This window comes from Cherax quadricarinatus, chromosome 87, assembly GCF_038502225.1.
Source record: "Cherax quadricarinatus isolate ZL_2023a chromosome 87, ASM3850222v1, whole genome shotgun sequence".
NCBI lineage: Eukaryota > Metazoa > Arthropoda > Malacostraca > Decapoda > Parastacidae > Cherax > Cherax quadricarinatus.
Genome location: NC_091378.1, coordinates 7,245,100 through 7,270,165, shown reverse-complemented (window position 1 = coordinate 7,270,165; position 25,066 = coordinate 7,245,100).

Genomic DNA, 25,066 nt, shown 5'->3' with positions numbered 1-25,066 from the left:
TGTGTGTGTGTGTGTGTGTGTGTGTGTGTGTGTGTGTGCGTGCGTGTGTGTGTGCGTGTGTGTGTGTGCGTGCGTGTTTCGATTTCTGTTAGAGGACGACGAGACTATGCTTCTGGCCCCTCCACTGACTTGTGGTACCTTAGGTTTTGTCATTTCTACTCTTGAAGCTGTGTAGTGAGTTTGCCTCCACTGCCTCATCAGGGTCAATTTTCTTTTTAACTTCCCTGCTACTAAAGAAATACTTCCTTACATCCCTATGGCTTATCATTGTCTTCATTTTCCACTTCGTCCTCTTAATTTTGACTCTCCCTAACATCAATATTCTTATTAAGATTTTATACGTAATAATCATATCTCCTCGAATGCATTCCCTGGTTGCAAACCTTTTGATTTTTTTCTAGTTTACTCATGTGCTTGAGCAGGTATGGGCGCTATGCTGGCGCTGAGTACTCGGTGATTGGTGTAATGATTAGAGCATTGGGAACGTTGTGCGGCTTCCCACGGGGCTGGACAAGGTGACACAGGATCGAGTATCGGACAGCCGCAGTTTCGTTAATTATATATATTTCACACACACAAACACACACACACACACACACAATTTGCTGTAGAAGAAGACAAATATAGTCCCGAATTTTAAGAAAGATAGACAGGCTGCACTGAATTTCAAACCAATGTCGCTTACATGTATAGTATGTAAAGTTATGGGGACGATTATCAGGAAAAGAGTTGTGGAGCACCAAGAAAGGAATTGACTGATAATTGACAACCAGCACGGCTTCAGAAAAGGGAAATCCTGCATCACAAAGCTATTGGAGTTTTATGACAAGGTAACGGAAGTAAAACAGGAAGAAAGAGAGGGATGGGTAGATTGCATCTTCTTGGAATGTAAGAAGGTTTCGACACAGTACCACACACGAAACTAGTTAGAAAGCTAGAGAAGGCAGGAACATGAGGGGAAACTACTGCAATGAATCAGGGAATACCTAACAGGAAGGAAACAATGTGTATGTCGGTACGAAATGAGGTGTCAGAGTGGGTGAATGTGTCGGGTGTTGTTCCACAAAGGTTATCCCTAGGTCTGGTACTGTTTCTTGTATATGTCAATGACTTGACGGAAGGGATAGATTCAAAGGTGTCCCTACACGCAGACGATGTGAAGTTAATGCGGATAATACAAGCGGACGAGGATCAGGTAAGTCTACAGGGGCATCTGGACAGGCTGCAAGCCTAATCCGATAAATGGCTGCTGGAGTATAACCCCAGCAAGTGCAAAGTTGTGAATCTTGGGGAAGGACAAAGAAGACAGCAGACGGAGTACAGCCTAAGAGGTTAGAAGCTACAAAACTCACTCAAGGAAAAGGATCTTAGAGTGAGCATCGTACCGAGCATATCTCCTGAGGCTCACATCACCCAGATAACTGGTGCAGCATACGGACTCCTGGTAAACCTGAAAATAGCATTTCCACAATCACGTCACTGTACACCGAGTACTTCAGACCCATATTGAAGTATGCAGCACCAGTGTGGAGCCCACGAAGGTTTGCAACAAGAGACTAGTCCCGGAGCTGAGGAGGTTGTCCTGCGAGGAGAAGTTAAGGAAACTCATCGTGACAACACTAGAGGACAGGAGGGACAGGGGGGACATGATAACGACATAAAATACTGGTGGGAATTGACAAGGTAGATAGGGACAGAATATTTCAGAGATGGGACACGGCAACAAGTTGAAAACTCGGATGATTCACAGGGATGTTAGGAAGTAGTTCTTCAGCCATAGAGTTGTCAGGAAGTGGAGCAGTCTGGAAATTAATGTAGTGGAGGCAGCATCCATACATAGCTTTACGAAGAAGTATGATAAAGCTCATGGAGCAGGGAGACAGTGGACGTAGTAGCGACCAGTGAAGAGGCGGGGCCAAGAGCTATGAATCGACCCCTGCAACCACAATTAGGTGAGTGTACACACACCCACAACCGCAGCACCTAGCCAGGGCGTGTGAGGAAGGGGAAAACCTGCATTAGTTCATTGTGAGAGTGTAAGCAGTGCAGTAAAGGCTGTGTATGTCTCTTAGCGTTGAGGAGAATTGTGCTTCTCAGCTTGGTAGTGTGTGTTCACGTTTCTCAGCTTGGTAGTGTTCACGTTTCTCAGCTTGGTAGTGTTCACGTTTCTCAGCTTGGTAGTGTTCACGTTTCTCAGCTTGGTAGTGTGTGTTCACGTTTCTCAGCTTGGTAGTGTGTGTTCACTTTTCTCAGCTTGGTAGTGTGTGTTCACGTTTCTCAGCTTGGTAGTGTGTGTTCACGTTTCTCAGCTTGGTAGTGTGTGTTCACGTTTCTCAGCTTGGTAGTGTGTGTTCACGTTTCTCAGCTTGTTAGTGTGGGTTCACGTTTCTCAGCTTGGTAGTGTGTGTTCACGTTTCTCAGCTTGGTAGTGTGTGTTCACGTTTCTCAGCTTGGTAGTGTGTGTTCACGTTTCTCAGCTTGGTAGTGTGTGTTCACGTTTCTCAGCTTGGTATTGTGTGTTCACGTTTCTCAGCTTGGTAGTGTGTGTTCACGTTTCTCAGCTTGGTAGTGTGTGTGTTCACGTTTCTCAGCTTGGTAGTGTGTGTTCACGTTTCTCAGCTTGGTAGTGTGTGTGTTCACGTTTCTCAGCTTGGTAGTGTGTGTTCACGTTTCTCAGCTTGGTAGTGTGTGTTCACGTTTCTCAGCTTGTTAGTGTGTGTTAACGTTTCTCAGCTTGGTAGTGTGTGTTCACGTTTCTCAGCTTGGTAGTGTGTGTTCACGTTTCTCAGCTTGGTAGTGTGTGTTCACGTTTCTCAGCTTGGTAGTGTGTGTTCACGTTTCTCAGCTTGGTAGTGTGTGTTCACGTTTCTCAGCTTGGTAGTGTGTGTTCACGTTTCTCAGCTTGGTAGTGTGTGTTCACGTTTCTCAGCTTGGTAGTGCGTGTTCACGTTTCTCAGCTTGGTAGTGTGTGTTCACGTTTCTCAGCTTGGTAGTGTGTGTTCACGTTTCTCAGCTTGGTAGTGTGTGTTCACGTTTCTCAGCTTGGTAGTGTGTGTTCACGTTTCTCAGCTTGGTAGTGTGTGTTCACGTTTCTCAGCTTGGTAGTGTGTGTTCACGTTTCTCAGCTTGGTAGTGTGTGTTCACGTTTCTCAGCTTGGTAGTGTGTGTTCACGTTTCTCAGCTTGGTAGTGTGTTCACGTTTCTCAGCTTGGTAGTGTGTGTTCACGTTTCTCAGCTTGGTAGTGTGTGTTCACGTTTCTCAGCTTGGTAGTGTGTGTTCACGTTTCTCAGCTTGGTAGTGTGTGTTCACGTTTCTCAGCTTGTTAGTGTGTGTTCACGTTTCTCAGCTTGGTAGTGTGTGTTCACGTTTCTCAGCTTGGTAGTGTGTGTTCACGTTTCTTAGCTTGGTAGTGTGTGTTCACGTTTCTCAGCTTGGTAGTGTGTGTTCACGTTTCTCAGCTTGGTAGTGTTGTGTTCACGTTTCTCAGCTTGGTAGTGTGTGTTCACGTTTCTCAGCTTGGTAGTGTGTGTTCACGTTCCTCAGCTTGGTAGTGTGTGTTCACGTTCCTCAGCTTGGTAGTGTGTGTTCACGTTTCTCAGCTTGGTAGTGTGTGTTCACGTTTCTCAGCTTGGTAGTGTGTGTTCACGTTTCTCAGCTTGGTAGTGTGTGTTCACGTTTCTCAGCTTGGTAGTGTGTGTTCACGTTTCTCAGCTTGGTAGTGTGTGTTCACGTTTCTCAGCTGGGTAGTGTGTGTTCACGTTTCTCAGCTTGGTAGTGTGTGTTCACGTTTCTCAGCTTTGTGGAGAGCGTATTTATACATCTCAGCTTGGTGGAGAGTGTATTTATACATCTCAGCTTGGTGGAGAGTGTGTTTATACATCTCAGCTTGGTGGAGAGTGTGTTTATACATCTCAGCTTGGTGGAGAGTGTATTTATACAACTCAGCTTGGTGGAGAGTGTGTTTATACAACTCAGCTTGGTGGAGAGTGTGTTAATACATCTCAGCTTGGTGGAGAGTGTGTTTATACTTCTCAGCTTGGTGGAGAGTGTGTTTATACATCTCAACTTGGTGGAGAGTGTGTTTATACTTCTCAGCTTGGTGGAGAGTGTATTTATACTTCTCAGCTTGGTGGAGAGTGTATTTATGCATCTCAGCTTGGTAGAGAGTGTGTTTATACATCTTAGCTTGGTGGAGTGTGTATTTATACATCTCAGCTTGGTGGAGAGTGTATACATCTCAGCTTGGTGGAGAGTGTGTTTATACTTCTCAGCTTGGTGGAGAGTGTATTTATGCATCTCAGCTTGGTGGAGAGTGTGTTTATACTTCTCAGCTTGGTAGAGAGTGTATACATCTCAGCTTGGTGGAGAGTGTATTTATACTTCTCAGCTTGGTGGAGAGTGTATACATCTCAGCTTGGTGGAGAGTGTATTTATACTTCTCAGCTTGGTGGAGAGTGTATACTTCTCAGCTTGGTGGAGAGTGTATTTATACTTCTCAGCTTGGTGGAGAGTGTATACATCTCAGCTTGGTGGAGAGTGTATTTATGCATCTCAGCTTGGTGGAGTGTGTGTTTATACATCTTAGCTTGGTGGAGTGTGTGTTTATACATCTTAGCTTGGTGGAGTGTGTATTTATACATCTCAGATTGGTGGAGAGTGTATTTATGCATCTCAGCTTGGTGGAGAGTGTATTTATGCATCTCAGCTTGGTGGAGTGTGTGTTTATACATCTCAGCTTGGTGGAGAGTGTATACATCTCAGCTTGGTAGAGAGTGTATTTATACTTCTCAGCTTTGTGGAGAGTGTATACATCTCAGCTTGGTGGAGAGTGTATACATCTCAGCTTGGTGGAGAGTGTATTTATACATCTCAGCTTGGTGGAGAGTGTATACATCTCAGCTTGGTGGAGAGTGTATACATCTCAGCTTGGTGGAGAGTGTATACATCTCAGCTTGGTGGAGAGTGTGTTTATACTTCTCAGCTTGGTGGAGAGTGTATACATCTCAGCTTGGTGGAGAGTGTATACATCTCAGCTTGGTGGAGTGTGTGTTTATACATCTCAGCTTGGTGGAGAGTGTATACATCTCAGCTTGGTGGAGTGTGTGTTTATACTTCTCAGCTTGGTGGAGTGTGTGTTTATACTTCTCAGCTTGGTGGAGAGTGTATACATCTCAGCTTGGTGGAGAGTGTATTTATACATCTCAGCTTGGTGGAGAGTGTATACATCTCAGCTTGGTGGAGAGTGTATTTATACATCTCAGCTTGGTGGAGAGTGTATACATCTCAGCTTGGTGGAGAGTGTATTTATACATCTCAGCTTGGTGGAGAGTGTATACATCTCAGCTTGGTGGAGAGTGTATTTATGCATCTCAGCTTGGTGGAGAGTGTGTTTATACATCTCAGCTTGGTGGAGAGTGTATACATCTCAGCTTGGTGGAGAGTGTATTTATACATCTCAGCTTGGTGGAGAGTGTATACATCTCAGCTTGGTGGAGAGTGTATTTATGCATCTCAGCTTGGTGGAGAGTGTATTTATACATCTCAGCTTGGTGGAGAGTGTATACATCTCAGCTTGGTGGAGAGTGTATACATCTCAGCTTGGTGGAGAGTGTATTTATACTTCTCAGCTTGGTGGAGAGTGTATACATCTCAGCTTGGTGGAGAGTGTATACATCTCAGCTTGGTGGAGAGTGTATACATCTCAGCTTGGTGGAGAGTGTATACATCTCAGCTTGGTGGAGAGTGTATACATCTCAGCTTGGTGGAGAGTGTATACATCTCAGCTTGGTGGAGAGTGTATACATCTCAGCTTGGTGGAGAGTGTATACATCTCAGCTTGGTGGAGAGTGTATACATCTCAGCTTGGTGGAGAGTGTATACATCTCAGCTTGGTGGAGAGTGTATACATCTCAGCTTGGTGGAGAGTGTATACATCTCAGCTTGGTGGAGAGTGTATACATCTCAGCTTGGTGGAGAGTGTATACATCTCAGCTTGGTGGAGAGTGTATACATCTCAGCTTGGTGGAGAGTGTATACATCTCAGCTTGGTGGAGAGTGTATACATCTCAGCTTGGTGGAGAGTGTATACATCTCAGCTTGGTGGAGAGTGTATACATCTCAGCTTGGTGGAGAGTGTATACATCTCAGCTTGGTGGAGAGTGTGCTATTGTCTCTCATACTAGTCGAGAGTTTTGAGAGGAACGTAAAGGAGTAGCAGGTCTAACTCGCACACATGCAAACCCAACCTGTTTTTAAAAGCTACCCGAGGTTCTCACCTTTGTAATGCTGCTTTGGAGTTTGTTGCACTCCTCCACAACTCCATTATGAATGCTTTCCATTATGAATGCTTTCCTATCTACTTTCTAAATCGAAATTTATCCATCTCAATCCCTTTGCTGCGAGCCTTCACTTGCTTATGTGTTTTCATAACGTTATTTATGTTTCCTGTATTTATTCCTGGCTTACATTTGTACACTTCAGTCGTTTTTTCCCTAAATGTACGTCTTTACAGAGATTGGAGGATCGGTCACTTAAGTTTATCCTCGTAGGAAAAATTTCTGATGGGATCAGCTTCGTTATCTTTCTGTGTTTCTTCGTAGTGTGGCGCCCGTTTCCATCTCTCGGCGTGTTTAAATATCCATGTTAACATCTGTGCGTAGTTATACGGCTGTGTCCGTGGTTGTCCGTCCTCGTGCTTGCCTTTCAGCAAGGTGTAACGCGTGTGTCTGTCCCAATGTATTTCCTTGTGATTGAAGTTCGCTGTTGTCAATACCTTTGTTGTTGTCTCCTTCCTCTCTCTCTCTCTCTCTCTCTCTCTCTTTCTCTTTCTCTTTCTCTTTCTCTTTCTCTTTCTCTCTCTCTCTCTCTCTCTCTCTCTCTCTCTCTCTCTCTCTCTCTCTCTCTCTCTCTCTCTCTCTCTCTCTCTCTCTCTCTCTCTCTCTCTCTCTCTCTCTCTCGAGAGAGAGAGAGAGAGAGAGAGAGAGAGAGAGAGAGTGTGTGTGTGTGTGTGTGTGTGTGTGTGAGGGGGGGTTGTGTGCATTTCCTTGATTTCTTACCTTCGTGTCATACATTGATATCATACATTGATTTTCTTTGATCTTCTGCCTTTGAGCTGCCTTGATCTCCTGTCTTGGTCTACCTTGATCTCCTGTCTTGGTCTACCTTGATCTCCTGTCTTGGTCTACCTTGATCTCCTGTCTTGGTCTACCTTGATCTCCTGTCTTGGTCTACCTTGATCTCCTGTCTTGGTCTACCTTGTTCTGCTGCTTCTATAACCTTCATTGATCTCCTACCTTAATCTCCTGTTCAGTAGTGGGTTTTAAATCAGGTATTATTTATTAGGTAATCCCAGTTTTTGTTTATCCTCTTATGTTATCCCTCTGTTATCCTTCTATATTGTTTATCCTGTTTTATCCCCCTGTTATCCTATGTTATTTTTTCTGTTATCCCCCCTGTTGTTCTCTTTTTTTTTATTTCTGTGTTATCCACGTTATTCTATATTATTTATCCTGTGTTATCCTGTTTTGTTGGTATTTATCTTATGTTACTCTGGTACTTAAATATCCTGGTATGTAGTTATCCTGCTATATTATCCTGCATGTTAATTAAAACTTCAATATTCAGAAATCTCATCTCAGCTTCACTGATATCTTCTTCTTTGTACATTACTTTCTCTTCCTCTTTTCTCTCTCTCTTCTCACCACGAAGCAATTCTCTTTGTCTTAATTATCCTTGAGTGTTCTGTCTTTGTGAGAGCTATTATCTGTGGCTGGTTCTTCGCTACCCTCTCATTTTTCTGTCGTTTTCGTTATGGGATTCTTTCTTCATATTAATCTTTAACTTTGTGTTGTGGTATTTAGGATTAGTCTTGGTGTTTGGAAATGGGAGAGGGATTAAGGGAAGTGTAGGTAGTGCGGGAGGGAACACGGATAGTAGAGGAATGAAGAGAATGATCACGTTGAAGGGAAGGGGATGGAGAGGGAGTAGAAGAGACTGAGTTATAGAAGAAGAACCGTGGAAATAAGAAATGAAAGGCACTAAAAAAAAGGAACTGGAGAAAGAGAAGTATAGGGTAAGGTAAGAGAGAGAAGCTGGAAATAGAAGAAAGGGGAGAACAGAATGGTGGGTTGAGTGTAGTGGAGAGTAGGGGAGTAGATGGAAAAAGGTAGTGGAGGTTATATAAGGGGTGAGTGAATAGGGAGTAGGAGGCTGAGTACAGGGCAGAGAGGAAATTGGTTATGGTTCGCTACTCTTGAACTGGTTGATGATTGTTAGTACTGGGAGCGAGAGGTGTGAAGATAGGAACAAGAGAGGGAAGTAGAATGGGAAATATAGAGGAAAGGTGTGTGTGTGCGCGCGTGTACGTATTCACCTATTTGTGGTTCAGGGGTCGTGTTTGTGTGTACCCACCTAATTGTGGTTCAGGGGTCGATTCATAGCTCCTGGTCCCGTGTGTGTGTGTGTGTGTGTGTGTGTGTGTGTGTGTGTGTGTTTCGTGTTCCTCTCGTTGCCTCTGATCCCACCAGTGTTAAGCAGTAACTCCCAACACAAGCAAAACAAACTCGTCAATAGACTCCTCAAAGTGTTCTTGAAACACAGCTATGATGGTTCAGTGTTGTTGTTGTATCTGGTGTTTCTGTTTGCGTGTAGTTGTCCGTACACCTGAGGTTTTTGTTGTTGCTGACATGTTTTGGAATGACGATCAAAATGCTAAATTAAAATTGATTGATAACCATTGACTTTCTTTTCCTGTTTTACAGTGTTCGAGAGATTGTACCAGGAAAGAATTGATAACAAGATCGCTTTTGTTGTTTTCAGAGTCGCATGTGCAGCCGTAACAAATGAAAATATATGTAAAACTTAAAATCCCTTTTGTTACAGATGAAAAAATAAAAGTATCTTTCCTCTTTTCTCTCTTTTTCCCCGAAATTCTTAGGAAAAATAATTCACATGAGATAAAAAATGAATATTCTGTATTAATAGATGATTATTTAACTATCTACTACCAAGAATGTACCTTTACTTGCTGCCTGCCTGCCTGAAAACTAACTAACTTACTACTACTTACTACTACTACTTACTACAAATATTATTACTACTACTAATATTCTTACTACCAATAATACTATTACTACTATTGCTACAACTACTACTACTACTACTTGCTACAACAGTTACTACTACTATTTTTACTGCTACTACTACTACCACCACCACCACCATCATGACCACCCCTACTACTAATACTACTATTACTACTGCTATTATTATTATTACTATTACTACTACTAAATTCTGTAAAAAAAATATTCCTTTTTAATTTTTTCGAGTTGGTGTGAGGGGAAGCAGTTTGAAAGTAATTTTTCTCGTTCTTTTGAATAAAAGACAGTGTCCACTTCATTGTTTTTTGTTATTGTTAAGGACACAGTTTGATTACACTTTACTGTTTACTCAGTGTCAAAATTATGGGTTGAAGTGACTGCATATGTCTAATCTTCATAATTTGTGTCAAAGTTGCGCATTTTAACACAGTCGATTCTGTGGCTTAAGTTATCGTAAGTCAACTCATTTACTGGCTGTGAGCTGTTATATTACCTCAGCTCATTAGTAGGCTGTGAGCTGTTATATTACCTCTTCTCATCAATAGGCTTTGAGCTGTTCTCTGCTTCAGGTGATCTCTAAGCCCAGCTTTTAAAGTAATATATCAAGGTATACCAGAGCCTAGTATGTCACCCAGAATAATCTAACCCACGTACTCCCTATTGCATAATACTACTACCCAGAAAATGCCATCCATAGGAATCGGCTAACACCCGGGTACCAAAGTATACTAACCACGGAACGGGTGGGGGGTGAACTCAAGGAGAACGAGTCGTGTAATTCCAGGCCAGTGAGTAAACCACTAGCCTCGAGTCGTACAACTGACTCGCCAGGTATCACTCCCCCCAGGATGCCACCCACAACAGTCTGCTTAGGAAGACTACCACCACCCAGGATGCAACGCACAACTTATCCCTATTTACTGCTAGATATAAGTGGAAACAGGTGCAAGAAGCCTTGTTTATAATCGCAATCATCTCATGATCAAAAGAATTGGAGCTCTCCTCTTCCTCATATCAAGAGCTCTATGACTTATACGTGGCTTCTTCCCCAAATAATAATAATAACAATCATAACAGCAATAATTATTAATAATAATAGTTGTTAATATTCATATATCACAGCAAAGAAGTTTTTGTAATCACAATGATGTAGTTTGAATCTCAATTGCAAGAATCATTATAAATATTAATCTCTGGTGGCCTGGTGGTTAACGCTCTCGCTTCACACGGTGAGGGCCTGGGTTCGATTCCCAGCCAGAGTAGAAACATTGGACGTGTTTCTTTCCACCTGTTGTCTATGTTCCCCATCAGTAAAATGGGTACCTGGGTGTTAGTCGACTGGTGTGGGTCGCATCCTGGGACACTGACCTAAGGAGGCCTGGTCACAGACCGGGCCGCGGGGGCGTTGACCCCCGGAACTCTCTCCAGGTAATCTCCAGGTAATCATTAATAAATTTTTCCATTCTCTGATTATTATTCATGAGGATTAACAGCTATTATTATTATTTTATTTTATTATAAATATAATTAAAAATACTAATAATATTAATCATTCAATTAAATTTAAAATTTTCCCCTATTTTCACTGTACGTTTTTCCTGTTCTTATTTCTCGTTCTCACTTGTTCTGTTTTTGTGGTTTTCGTCAAGTCACAAACGGATGTTTGCGACTTAATGAAACCCAGTGTGTGGGCGAAACGTTGTCAGTAAAGAATCGCAAAAAAAATGCATTTTTTGTCTCCTTTTAAACCTTGTTCACTTTCTCCTTTGCTTCAACTTTCTTTATCCCTGAATGCCCTTTCTCTTAATACCACTTCTCTCTTTCTTCCCCACCTCCACTATTCTTTTCCCCTAACTAGTTTTTCCTCCCTAGATAAGTCTCCAACACTAACAGCTTGATTGGAACGGGACCTGACCCCACTGGGCAGACGGAGGATCAAGCCCACACCACACTTTGCCCTCAATGACCCATAGGGATTTAGCGCTTTACTTTTACCTAGATAGTTCCCTCCCATTGTTGATTTTTCCCGATTTTTCTTCCCTGTCAGAGCTATACACAGAAGGAAGGGATTGATGGAAGATCCAGGCGGATTTGGGCAACAAGATGGAGAATCTAGTGGGAAGGAGGTAGGTGTCAGAAGGGAGGAGAGGAAGTAATGCAGAGAAGCCGTGATGTAGAATGTATTGGGAAGGAGTAGGGATGGTTAGAAAGTAGAAAGGAAGGAAGGTAGAGGGTAGGAAGGAAGTTAGGAAGGAAGGAATAAAGGTAGGAAGGAAAGAAGGAAAGTAGTAAAGAAGGAAGGTAAGATGGAAGGTTGGATCCAAGGAAGGAGGTTTAAGGGAGGAGGGAGGAGATAGCACAGAGAGGCGGAAAGAAGTAAGGAAGAGGGAAGTAAGGAAAGATGGAGAGAGGAAGGGAGTTTAAGGAGAGATGGTAGGGAAAGAAAAGGAAGGAATGAAGGAGGGAAGGAGAGGTGACCAGGCAGCTCGTTAGGTTGTCACTGTGGCTTGATGGGTCTCGACGTTCACCATCGATCCTTTGTGTACGTACACACACACACACACACACACACACACACACACACACACACACACACACACACACACACACACACACACACACACACACACATACATACATCTGGAGAGTGATGTAGTAGAGGCAGGATCCATACATAGCTTTAAGAAGAGGTATGCTGGAGTTAACTGTCCCAAGAGCTACATAGTGCGTGAGACAAATGGGGATGGGGTTGAGAAGAGTGCGTGGGGGGGAGGGGTGTACGTCTGTGTTCACTTATTTGTAGTTGCAGGTGTCGAGTCTCAGCTCCTGGCCCTTTCTGCTGGTTGCTACTGGGTTCACACACTCCTGGCTGCGTGAGCCCTATCATACCTATTCTTAAAACTATGTGCAGATCCCACCTTTACTACATCGCTGTCTGGGTCATTCTACTTGCTGACGGTTCTAGGGCTGAAGAAGTATTTCCTAGCATCCCTGTGATTGAGCTGTGCCTTCATACCTTGTGTTCCGCCTCTTAAACAGACTAGCCCTGTCCATCCTATCAATTCCTTCGTATTTTCTACGTCGTAATAATGTCACCTCCAGTCCTTGTGTCCTCGGATGCCAGGTTAGCTAATCTAGCCTCTCCTCACAGTTCATACCCCTCAGCTTTGGGACTAGTATCGTTGCAAACCTTTGCACTTTTTTTCAGATATATATACCCCATCAGATCCGGGTTCCATACTGGCGCTGCATACCCCAAGATGAGTCTGGCACTTGAAGTGTATAGGTCGTGAATGACTCTTCGCTGAGGTTTTTGAAAGCTGCCCTTAATTTTTCCAATCTTGCGTTTGCTGCAGCCTGTCTCAGGGAGGTTTGCAGCCTTTGTCCCCAGAATGTGTACTGTTTCCGGTTTTCTTTGCCCTTTCTCGATTTCCATAACTTTGCATTTGCTAAGTTAAATTTTAAATGACATTTATGACACTACTGCGGCTTGTCCAGATCCCTGTGATTGTCTTCACTGCTCCTATTTGTATTCTCCTCAGTGGTTTCATATCTCCAAACAGGGACACCTCTCATTTGATTTCCTCTGTCACGTCATTTTATATACAAGAATCAGTACTGGTCCAAGTACTGACCCTTGTAGGACCCCACTCGTCACATTTGCCTATCCTGACACCTCCAGAAAAACAACTCGTTTCATTCCTGTTAAATATTCCTTGATCAACGATAGTGTTTCCCTTGTTATTCCTGCCTGCTCCTCTAGTTTTTATCCCAGGCAGTTGTGAGGTACAGTGTGTGTAAGAGAGAGCGAGAGAGAGAGCGAGAGAGAGAGCTAGAGAGAGAGAGAGAGAGAGAGAGAGAGAGAGAGAGAGAGAGAGAGAGAGAGAGAGAGAGAGAGAGAGAGAGATCAAACTTCCTTCTACCCCTGTTATTCTCTCGTGTGATGGAATGTGCATTTTATATCTCTCTGGCTCCGACTCCCGTATTCCTCTTTTGAAGGTCTTCTCTCACTTGCAATTTTTTCATGGCAAATAGCGAAAAAATATATTGGCCACATTTTCGAATACGACTCGACTCGTCTCTCCCCGGGCTGGCGCACCTGCTGCCAACCTCCCATTTTGACGAAATCAAATTTAATGATATATACATTTTTTTTGTCGTTCCTCGTTTTACGTGTCAAATACTGAAGCAGTTTGATAAGTTTCTCAAGGTTTACCACATATACTGTAGTTTCAAACTCACTCACTTTCTCTCTCTCTCTCTCTCTCTCTCTCTCTCTCTCTCTCTCTCTCTCTCTCTCTCTCTCAAGATGAATATTTGAAATTAGCTGAAATTATAATAATCATAATTATAATTGTAATAATAATAGTAACATTTAATTGAGATAATCCTAATAATAATCCTAATCCTAATAATAATAATAATAATTTGAATCTTTGTACAAAGGTAGAGTGTGTCTGAAAATATTACTAGATATTCGTCAGCTTGTTGTTGTAGTATTGTAATCCTGGTTCCAGCTAAGACCGTGTAGTTCCTGACGTTCGTGATGCCTCACGCTGATTGGTTTAACCTTTGTGTTGCTCTCAGCTGGGGTCTGTGTATATTGGCTCGTTGCTTCACTCTGGTTAAAGCTTTGTGTTGCTCCTAGCTGGGTGTGTGTGTGTGTGTGTGTGTGTGTGCGTAGCACGTTCTCACTGGTGGAGCCATTTCTCGTTTCTCAGGTGTTAGCCAATAAACGAAGTGCCTTTATATCATGTAGGCCAGACGTGGCACTGTTTACAATAGCAAAGGCACTCACACCTTTAAGCTGGTAAAAGGCCCTTGATCCAAGGAATTGCATATGTTCTCTTGGATCAATCTCAGTTACTGTACCATTTATTTATAAAACACTGTAGGAATAGCAAGAATCACCAACCCTTTTATATAATAGTTACTTAACATAAATAATTAGGATATTTAAACTGTTGAAAAACTAAATACAATATTTGTCTCCCTATTTAAGTAACACAAATATTTTAAGTATTGTATAATTAACCACAAAATACTGAGTGGCAAATTAATTTAGTTAACCTTATTTTACCTAACCTTACCTTACCTTACCTTACCTTACCTTGATGAAATTAAGACACATGTGCAACATCTGGGTATCTTTATTGTAGACGTTTCGCCATCCAGTGGCTTTATCCCGCCTACCGTTGACTTTGCCCTCGTCTGCTACACCTGACGTTAGTATATAAACACCAGGCTCCTTGCTTCTGCTTCAGAATCTCCACGACTATGGTGCTCTTCGCACCTACTCCAAGGTTGAGGGACTGATTACCTTATCTTCTGTATATAGTTCTACTGTCTTCAAGTCATGTCCTGGAATTTGTATTGATAAAGCCACTGGATGGCGAAACGTCTACAATAAAGATACCCAGATGTTACCTTACCTTACCTAACCTTACCTTACCTTACCTTACCTTACCTTACCTTACCTTACCTTACCTTACCTTACCTTACCTTACCTTACCTTACCTTACCTAACCTAATCTTACCTTACCTTACCTTACCTAACGTACATGAGTTTAGACACTTGTTGACCAAGTGTTATTTTTCAGTGAGTGTAAGTTAACTGTGAACTGGGCTAAATATTTGCATTTCTCATCATTAGGCGTCCTGTGGCTCGGTTGGTAGCACACACAGTTCACATATTGAGGGTCTGTGGTTCGATCCACGGCACGGGTGGACACGCTGGGTCTGTACCCTTACACCTGTTGTGTCTGTTCACCTAGCAGTGAATTGGTACTTAGGTGTTTGTTGGCTAGTGGCATTGCAGTGGGGTGGTTGTATTCATGGGTGGTAGTATACTGGGGGAGTAATACACAGGGGTAGTAGTGTACAGGGGTAGTAGAATACAGGGGTACTAGTATACAGGGGCAAAAGCTTACCATAGAGCTGAGCTTTGAAACGAGCTTAGGTAGGATAACAGCTCTTAGCCTGTCAGACTCATCTCTGTGAAAAAGAAAAAAAGGAATCGAATGGTACTCGGCAAATCACGGGCAAAAATACCACTTGATTCCCCGTTTTAAAAAATCCACTTTGCATAAAGCCATTAATTGAATTTATGGACATGGGTTTGTTCCATTGAATACCAGCGATTGCTATTAAAAATTTCCTTTCTGAAATATTTCACTTAAAATGAATAAATTTGCGTTTGTATTTTTTTTATCAATTTTGAGTTTTTTATTTACAAAGAAGCCGCTAACCAATGAAAAGTTTTATATATATATATATATATATATATATATATATATATATATATATATATATATAGGTAGTAGGTTGGTAGACAGCAACCGCCCAGGGAGGTACTACCGTCCTGCCAAGTGAGTGTAAAACGGAAGCTTGTAATTGTTTTACATGATGGTAGGATTGCTGGTGTCCATTTTTCTGTCTCATAAACATGCAAGATTTCAGGTATGTCTTGCTACTTCTACTTACACTTAGGTCACACTACACATACATGTACAAGCATATATACACACACCCCTCTGGGTTTTCTAATATTTTCTTACTAGTTCTTGTTCTTGTTGTTTATTTTCTCTTACCTCCATGGGAAAGTGGAACAGAATTCTTCCTCCGTAAGCCATGCGTGTTGTAGGAGGCAACTAAAATGCCGGGAGCAAGGGGCTAGTAACCTCTTCTCCTGTATACTAAATGTAAAAGGAGAAACTTTCGTTTTTCCTTTTGGGCCACCCCGCCTCGGTGGGATACGGCCGGTGTGTTGAAAGAAAGAATATATATATATATATATATATATATATATATATATATATATATATATATATATATATATATATATATTTACTGAAATAGTTTGTGTTGTAATTTATTGTTATTTGAAGTTGAGCGGTTATATTACAGCTTTATACATCATTAGTAAGGCCTCACCTAGATTATGCAGCTCAGTTCTGGTCTCCATATTACAGAATAGACATAAATTCGTTAAAAAACATTCACCGTAGGATTACTAAATTAATACATAGCATTAGAAGTCTTCCTTATGAAGAAGATTGAAGACCCTTAAATTACATTCACTTGTTAGACGAAGAATGAGGGGAGACATGATCGAAGTGTTTAAGTGGAAGATAGGTATTAATAAAGGTGATATAGATAAGGTCTTGATGATCTCCCTCCAAGAGAGAACCCGCAGTAATGGATTCAAATTAAACAAGTTTAGATTTAGAAAGGATATAGGAAAGTATTGGTTTGGAAATAGGGTAGTTGATGAGTGGAACAGTCTACCTAGTTGGATTATTGAGGCTAAAACCTTGGGTAGTTTCAAATTTATGTTGGACAAATGCATGAGTGAGAGGGGTTGGATTTGAGTGGGACTTGCATATGATTGGATAGGGTTATCAGAGCTTATTTCTTGAGTGCCGTTGAAAATTGGTTGGGCAAATGTTTTGTTAGTGGGATGGATTGTAAAGGACCTGCCTAGTATGGGCCAACAGGCCTGCTGCAGTGTTCCTCATTTCTTATGTTCTTATAAAGCTCTACACAGAGTGAAACCTCAATAAAAGCTTATTCTTCAAGTTATTCTTTTTGCGGGATTACCAAAACTGTTGTCCAGAGGGCTGAGGAAAGGTTGAGGTGGTTCGGACATGTAGAGAGAATGGAGCGAAACAGAATGACTTCAAGAGTGTATCAGTCTGTAGTGGAAGGAAGGCGGGGTAGGGGTCGGCCTAGGAAAGGTTGGTGGGAGGGGGTAAAGGAGGTTTTGTGTGCGAGGGGCTTGGACTTCCAGCAGGCATGCGTGAGCGTGCTTGATAGGAGTGAATGGAGAAAAATGGTTTTTAATACTTGACGTGCTGTTGGAGTGTGAGCAAAGTAACATTTATGAAGGGGTTCAGGGAAACCGGCAGGCCGGACTTGAGTCCTGGAGATGGGAAGTACAGTGCCTGCACTCTGAAGGAGGGGTGTTAATGTTGCAGTTTAAAAACTGTAGTGTAAAGCACCCTTCTGGCAAGACAGTGATGGAGTGAATGATGGTGAAAGTTTTTCTTTTTCGGGCCACCCTGCCTTGGTGGGAATCGGCCAGTGTGATAATAAAAAAATAATAATTAATTTTGCCCTCAAGCTTGAGCTTTATTAATAAAGTTTAAGTCAGTGATGCGATATTACGATTTAAATTTCATGCGTTTATCCCTTTAGAGAACTGTATTTTTCAGAGTGCGTAAATTTTCCACGTTTCGTGAAAACATTTACAGATTTTGATATTGACTATTTCTGGGGGACTTATTATTATAGTGTCACAAATTAGACGTAACGAAACGAAACACTTTGAAATAACGAGAACATTTTTTTAACATTGTGGAGAAAGTAGAGAGAGAGAGAGAGAGAGAGAGAGAGAGAGAGAGAGAGAGAGAAAAGACCAGGGAAAAATATATCTATCCAAGAACTCAGTTGGGTGCAGTGATAAGAGCGTTATACAATTTCTTATCGTGAGGTGCTTTTCACGAGTGATTGACCTCTTATACTGGCGACGTCCAAGTGCGACTCTGGCAAAGGTCTCCGAGGAAGGTTTAGAAACGTGTAGTCGGAAATACGATGGCAATAAATTCCACCCGAGGCTGACATCTGAAAGAAGTTTCAATTAAGATTCTTTTGTTTTAAGACGATTGTGTGTGCCTCATATATATATATATATATATATATATATATATATATATATATATATATATATAATATATATATTATATATATATATATATATATATATATATATATATATATATATATATATATATATTATATATATATATATATATATATATATATATATATATATATATATATATATATATATATATATATAATTTTTCAACAAGTCGGTCGTCTCCCACCGAGGCAGGGTGACCCAAAAAAAAGAAAGAAAATCCCCAAAAAGAAAATACTTTCATCATCATTCAACACTTTCACCACACTCACACATTATATATATATATATTATATTATATATATATATATATATATATATATATATATATATATATATATATATATATATATATATATATATGTCGTGTCGAATAGGTAAAACTTGCGATCTTGGCTTAATAGCAACGCTCATCTTGCTATATAGGACAAGCGAAAATTTGTGTATAGAATAATTTCACCAAAATCATTCTGAACCTAACGAAAAAATATATTTCACTGTGTTTGTTTAGTATTAAATTATTGTAAACAAATCTAAAATATATTTAGTTGGGTTAGGCTAAAATAAATTGTTCTTGTTATGATAAGGTTAGGTAAGTTTTCTTAGATTCTTTTGGTGTAAAATTAAAAATTTTTACATTAACATTAATGAAAAAAATATATCTTTAAACGTATAAGAGAAAATTTTAGAAAGGAATTAATTTTAAATGAGTTCTTGCTAATTGACCAGTTTTACATAGTCGGCACGACATATATAAATATATATATATATATATATATATATATATATATATATATATATATATATATATATATATATATATATATATATATTATATATATATATATAAAATAAAATGTCGTTCCGAATAGGTAAAACTTGCTATTTTGGCTTAAATGGCAACGCTCTTCTTGCCGAATAAGGCAAGCGAATATTTGTGTATGCAATAATTTCTTGTAAATCATTCTGAACTTAATGGAAAAAGCATATTTCATTGTGTTTAATATTAAATTATTGTAAGCTTATCTAAAATATATTTAGTTGGATTAAGCTAAATTAAATTGAACTTGTTATAATAGGGTCAGATATGTTTTCTAAGGTTCATTTGGTACAAAATTATTAATTTTTACATTAACATAAATTAAAAAATATATCTTTAAACGTACAGAGAGAAAATATTTGAAAGGACTTAATTTTAAATGAGTTTTTGCTAATTAACCAAGTTTGCCTATTCGGGTGTTTGACTCGTAGCAGGCCCTGAGTTGGCACTCCTGTAGTTGCAACCGTCTTGTATATATGTGTAGTGAGCGAGAACAATAATAATAATAATAATAATAATAATAATATATCTTTATTTACTACAAGTACATGTACAAGGTATACAGTCCTAGCTGACAACAATGACATACTACTGTATAGAAACTCCTTTGTTATGCACCGCATTTCGGGCAAATTAGGTCAGTGTCCCTGGATGCGACCCACACCAGTCGACTAACACCCAGGTACCCATTTTACTGATGGGGAACATAGACAACAGGTGGAAAGAAACACGTCCAATGTTTCTACTCTGGCTGGGAATCGAACCCAGGCCCTCGCCGTGTGAAGCGAAAGCGTTAGCCACCAGAGCCACCAAGGGGTGTCCTGTTTGTAGGTAGTTCGGGGTTATCGTTTACAAAAGACGTAATATACAAACAAGAGTGTTGCAACTACGAGGATGACAAGTCGGGGCATGTTAAAGAGTGAAACACCCTGTAAACGGGTATAATTTTACACTGCCTTTTCGTGGGGTCGAATAGCACCGTCTTCCTGAGTTGCGTACAGTCGTTATTCATTACAATTATTCCAAATGCTGTGAGTGTATATCACTCAGGCACACGTTTGACATTGCAATGTCTCGTTGTCTTGTTTCCTCTCTTCGCGTCTAGTATCACTTGTTTTTGCAACAAAGAGGTAGCTGGCGAATGTGTTCTCTCTGCTTTGAACTATTCAAGTTGCAAAAAATCGCATACTGGACAAATAAATTCACCGAGATCACCAAGAGAAGCCTTGCTTTATTACACAGTAACCCTGATTCCTCTGATGGGATCATATTTTACCCATGGAAGAACGACACAATGTTCATTTGGGACTAAACTTGTGCATCTACCATCTACCCTAGTTGACAGCAACGTCTCATTTAATGCTGGTCAGCAGGGTGATGCTGCTGATCACAAGGAAGATCACAAACTCAGTAAGTATAGTGATTTGACTCGCTGGTGTCACTTAGTCCTTATAGGATCACAGGGCCTTGGTTCCTGGGGAAACATGTCTTGGGTTTCCTCAAAGAGTTGGTCTCCAGGCTCCTGCTACCAGAGACCCGAGGGCTGCCGCCTTTCTCTTCAAGCTCCTCAGTGTGACGAGGCGGTGGAAAAATATCTGCTGCACCCTTTGTTCTCGGCCGGAGTCTGTGGAGGGCAGAGAACTCCCAAAATAAATTTTCCAAACATCTTATAACTATTTAAGCATAGAGTCAACAAAACTGTACCAATAGATCGACACTGTACAGTCTTTTCAGTTTTAGCGCTTATCATGGTTACAAAAATAATGTACCAGTAAATAAATTAAAAAAAAATGATATCTAGGATAATGTTAAGAACAGGGTATTATATTTGATTTTCTCTGACTTTATTTATTGTCTGATGACAGACTTAAATTAACTCTTAAATTATGAATAAATAATGTATCGAGTAGTAATGCTTGTTTTTCATATATATATATATATATATATATATATATATATATATATATATATATATATATATATAATATGTCGTGCCGAATAGGCAGAACTTGCGATCTTGGCTTAAATAGCAACGCTCATCTTGCCATATAGGACAAGCGAAAATTTGTGTATGCAATTATTTCGCCAAAATCATTCTGAACCTAACAAAAAAAATATATTTCACTGTGTTTAGTATTAAATTATTGTAAACAAATCTAAAATATATTTAGTTGGGTTAGGCTAAAATAAACTGTTTTTGTTATAATAAGGTTAGGTAAGTTTTCTAAGTTCCTTTTGGTGCAAAATTAAAATTTTTTACATCAACATTAATGAAAAATATATATATCTTCAAACGTATAAGAGAAAATTATAGAAAGGACTTAATTTTAAATGAGTTCTTGCTAATTGACCAGTTTTACATATTCGGCACGACATATATATATATATATATATATATATATATATATATATATATATATATATATATATATATATATATATATATATATATAAAATATATATATATATAAAATATATATATATATTATACATACACTGTGGATTCAGTACAATAATGTCTACGTAAAGCAACTTTTAATAAAAATTTCAATCTGTATGATTGTTGTGTCATATTCGTGACAATGATGACTGTATGTTCTTTGATCAATGTATACCAGATAAAAATATATAGAATTATATCAAGCGAAGAATTATTACCCAGATCTTATTGCGTCAACTCCAAACTTTATATACGAAGGAGAATTTAATTCCAACAAATTAATTCGTGGCCAAAACAGTGGAAGTCTCGCGGTGAGATCAAGGACGTGAGGTCGTTTATGAAAGTACACCTGGGAAGATAACAGAGATATTCCGGCACTCTCCTGTAATTATATTCTACATTACCTTGGGAAAATATGAAAAATATAAATGTCGAGGACTTTAACCTGTAATGCAGTGCTGCCTCCTCTTCTTGATTCAGGTACCTGTTTGTACCATCGCGTTGCTATATCTGTCTCTTCTGAGAGACAGCCTCTCTCTCCATCTCCCTCTCTCTCTCTTTTACACAGGGTTTACAATGTTAGGTTAAGGTTCCCAACTTTATTTACAAGCTAAGAGCTGTTTCTCTCTGTCTCTCTCTTTCTCTCTCTCTCTCTCTGATTCAGATACATGTCCCTGCGGCCACTTCGTTACCCATCTTTTCTGGAAAGACAGGCGTAAATCCCATACGGAGAAACGGGCTTATGCATTCCCCACGAAGAATTTTTTCCAGACATGATTGAATATACATTCACAGGCGCTATGTGATCCTTAAGGATTTATTGCTCACCAGGGAATATAATAATGGGCTTCACTGGCACGGCTTTCGCAATCTTTCCACTGTTCTGGCAACCGTCTTCTTTTCTGTAATAAAGGAATAGGATACTGAGAATTAGATGGGAAAAACACAAAATTGAAACAGTGTAACAGTTATTGTAAACGTTTCGATCATAAGTCCTAGTCGATCTAAAGGATCCCAGGAGTGAAACGTGTTTACATTTCCTTTTGTCTTGTTCCTACTTTCCTACTTTCTAATTTATAGTAACAGTCACACACAATCTTTGTATAAAAATAGTTCACCCACATGCATTACTATGGGCGAAACGTCTTATAATTACTTTTCCTTTAATTGAAGTGTTTACCAATTATTAATTGCTTTTATCTATTGATTTGATGTGAGTTTTAGCTGTCAACAATGAATATTGTACAACATTGCATTCGCTTGATAAAATAGATACAGTTGATTTAATTGCTAGAGTTACCGTGGTCAATTAGTCGATAGAAGGAGTTGATTTCCTCTACTGGATATCTTACACTCGGTTCTCTCACTGAGTTCCTCTTTATAGTGATTTCCTTTAAATGCGACTGAAAAACGAGTCGAAAATTGAAGAATAAGGAACATATATAGGCCTATCAGTGTGCTATACAATTTTAATTGTTCTCTTTCTGTCGCATTTACGAAAAATTGCACTAAATAAAGAAGCTTTATAAGTAGAGAAAGCTCATTTGTAAAGCCAGAGGAGCTTTATCTGAGTTCACTGTGTTTGTCTTCCCTGTGCTCCTGAAGACTGACGAATCTACACGATAGTGGTTGAAGCATATTCTCTGTGCTAACCAGACTGAAGAATCCGACTTCCCTTGCAAATTGGTGGAGCGCGGAGCAGTTAGTCGTAGAGGGAGGGGAAATGCGACGAATATGCTGGTATATTTGCTTTGAATGGGCTCTGTGCTGTGACTGTGCTGGGATGTGTATTGATATGCATGTATGCTAAACGCATTGCAGGTCCCCCGCTCAGGAGGAAGGTGTGACGTTAGGTATCGTTGCGTACATGTGTGTTAGTATATGTATCTGGGACATGTACCTTATTGTGTACATATACGTAATACCTGAAAAGGGGTATAAGTCAGTCTGTAACGTAATATACAAGTATGTTTATCAGTGTGTTCTTAATACATATATGTGGTTGTGTGTGTGTGTATGTGTGTGTGTCTGTCTGTCTGTCTGTCTGTCTGTCTGTCTTTTGTATATATGATAGATTTTGCTATGCCTGTTGTCATACAGAAGTATATTTTAATTAGTATATCATGTCTTAATTAGTAAGGGTCGTGAATTATTTTTCCAATTATATTAAAAAATAATTTATTGTTGCAAGAGGAAACGCTTGCGATTTATTCTATTTTTTTATGCATTAATGTATAATTCAAAAAAATGGAATCGCATTGTACATTACTGTATAATAGAATCCTGAATTGCATTGTAGGGTAATGTATAATACAATTTAGGATTTTATTGTCGTTTATGTATACAAGAGCCGAGAATTATTTAAATAATTGTATTTAAAAATATAATTTATACAAATTATAATTGTAACTAGAAAAATTATTTTTTTATTCATTGGTGATACAGTTTGCAGTTTTTATTTTTTTTATTTTGAGTTTCATAGTTTTGTACTTTTAAAGTCGGGGCTACTTGATGCTTGTAAAGGGCTCTTAATCCAAGGAATTGGTGCTACTTTCGACTTACTCTAATGTATCTTGACTAAATTCCAACCCATTCAGCAGATCTTTCAAGACGCTTTCACATTGTAAACTTCTAAACGATAATAAAAAATAATAATAATAATAATAATAATAATAATAATAATAATAATAATAATCATGTTGGAAAATTCAGCGCGCAATATTTTGTTGCAAAATACTATTATGAATTTTATATGAAGTCTCAGTCTCAGTCTCTCTCTCTCTCTCTCTCTCTCTCTCTCTCTCTCTCTCTCTCTCTCTCTCTCTCTCTCTCTCTCTCTCTCTCTCTCTCTCTCTCCATATAACTTAAAGAAATCTACTGTGATCCTGGGATGTTTGTTTTTGTTGTACTCTGTCTTTATTGTTGTCTGTTTCCCTGTCTTTATTGTTGTCTGTTTCTCTGTCTTTATTGTTGTCTGTTTCTCTGTCTTTATTGTTGTCTGTTTCCCTGTCTTTATTGTTGTCTGTTTCTCTGTCTTTATTGTTGTCTGTTTCCCTGTCTTTATTGTTGTCTGTTTCCCTGTCTTTATTGTTGTCTGTTTCCCTGTCTTTATTGTTGTCTGTTTCTCTGTCTTTATTGTTGTCTGTTTCTCTGTCTTTATTGTTGTCTGTTTCCCTGTCTTTATTGTTGTCTGTTTCTCTGTCTTTATTGTTGTCTGTTTCCCTGTCTTTATTGTTGTCTGTTTCCCTGTCTTTATTGTTGTCTGTTTCCCTGTCTTTATTGTTGTCTGTTTCCCTGCCTTTATTGTCTGTTTCCCTGTCTTTATTGTTGTCTGTCTCTGTCTTTGTATCTGATTCTTTATTTCTCTGTATTTTTCTTTATCTTTCTGTGTCTCTATGTTCGTCTTTCTGTCTTTCTGCCTTTGTATCTGTCTTTGTATTTATGTTTACTCACATTTCTCTCTTTATTCATGGCTACACTGGCTACACTGAAGTATATAAGGTCGCACCTCTCTCAGTCTGGCTACAATGATGTATGGATGGGTACGTGTCTCATTCTGGCTACAATGATGTATGGATGGGTACGTGTCTCATTCTGGCTACACTGATGTATGAATGGGTACGCGTCTCATTCTGGCTACACTGATGTATGAATGGGAACTTCTGTCAACTTGGCTACACTGTTCAGTGGAACGTAGGATTTCATGATCTGTTTTATTCTGGTTTATATTCTACATAAAACACTGTATCAGCTAGGATAACACAATGAAATCAATGTCTTATCTTAGGATAAATTCTACACAATACGTTGCATAACCTTGGATAACTAATAAAGTGAAGCAAATGTTTTCTTAAATATTGATAAATTAGACACATGTGCAACTCTTGGGTATCTTTATTGAGGAAACGTTTCGCCACACAGTGGCTTCATCAGTCCATACAAAGGAGAAACGGGAAGAACAGGAGGAGAATGAGGTAAACAGTCCCTCAGCCTTGAGTCGATG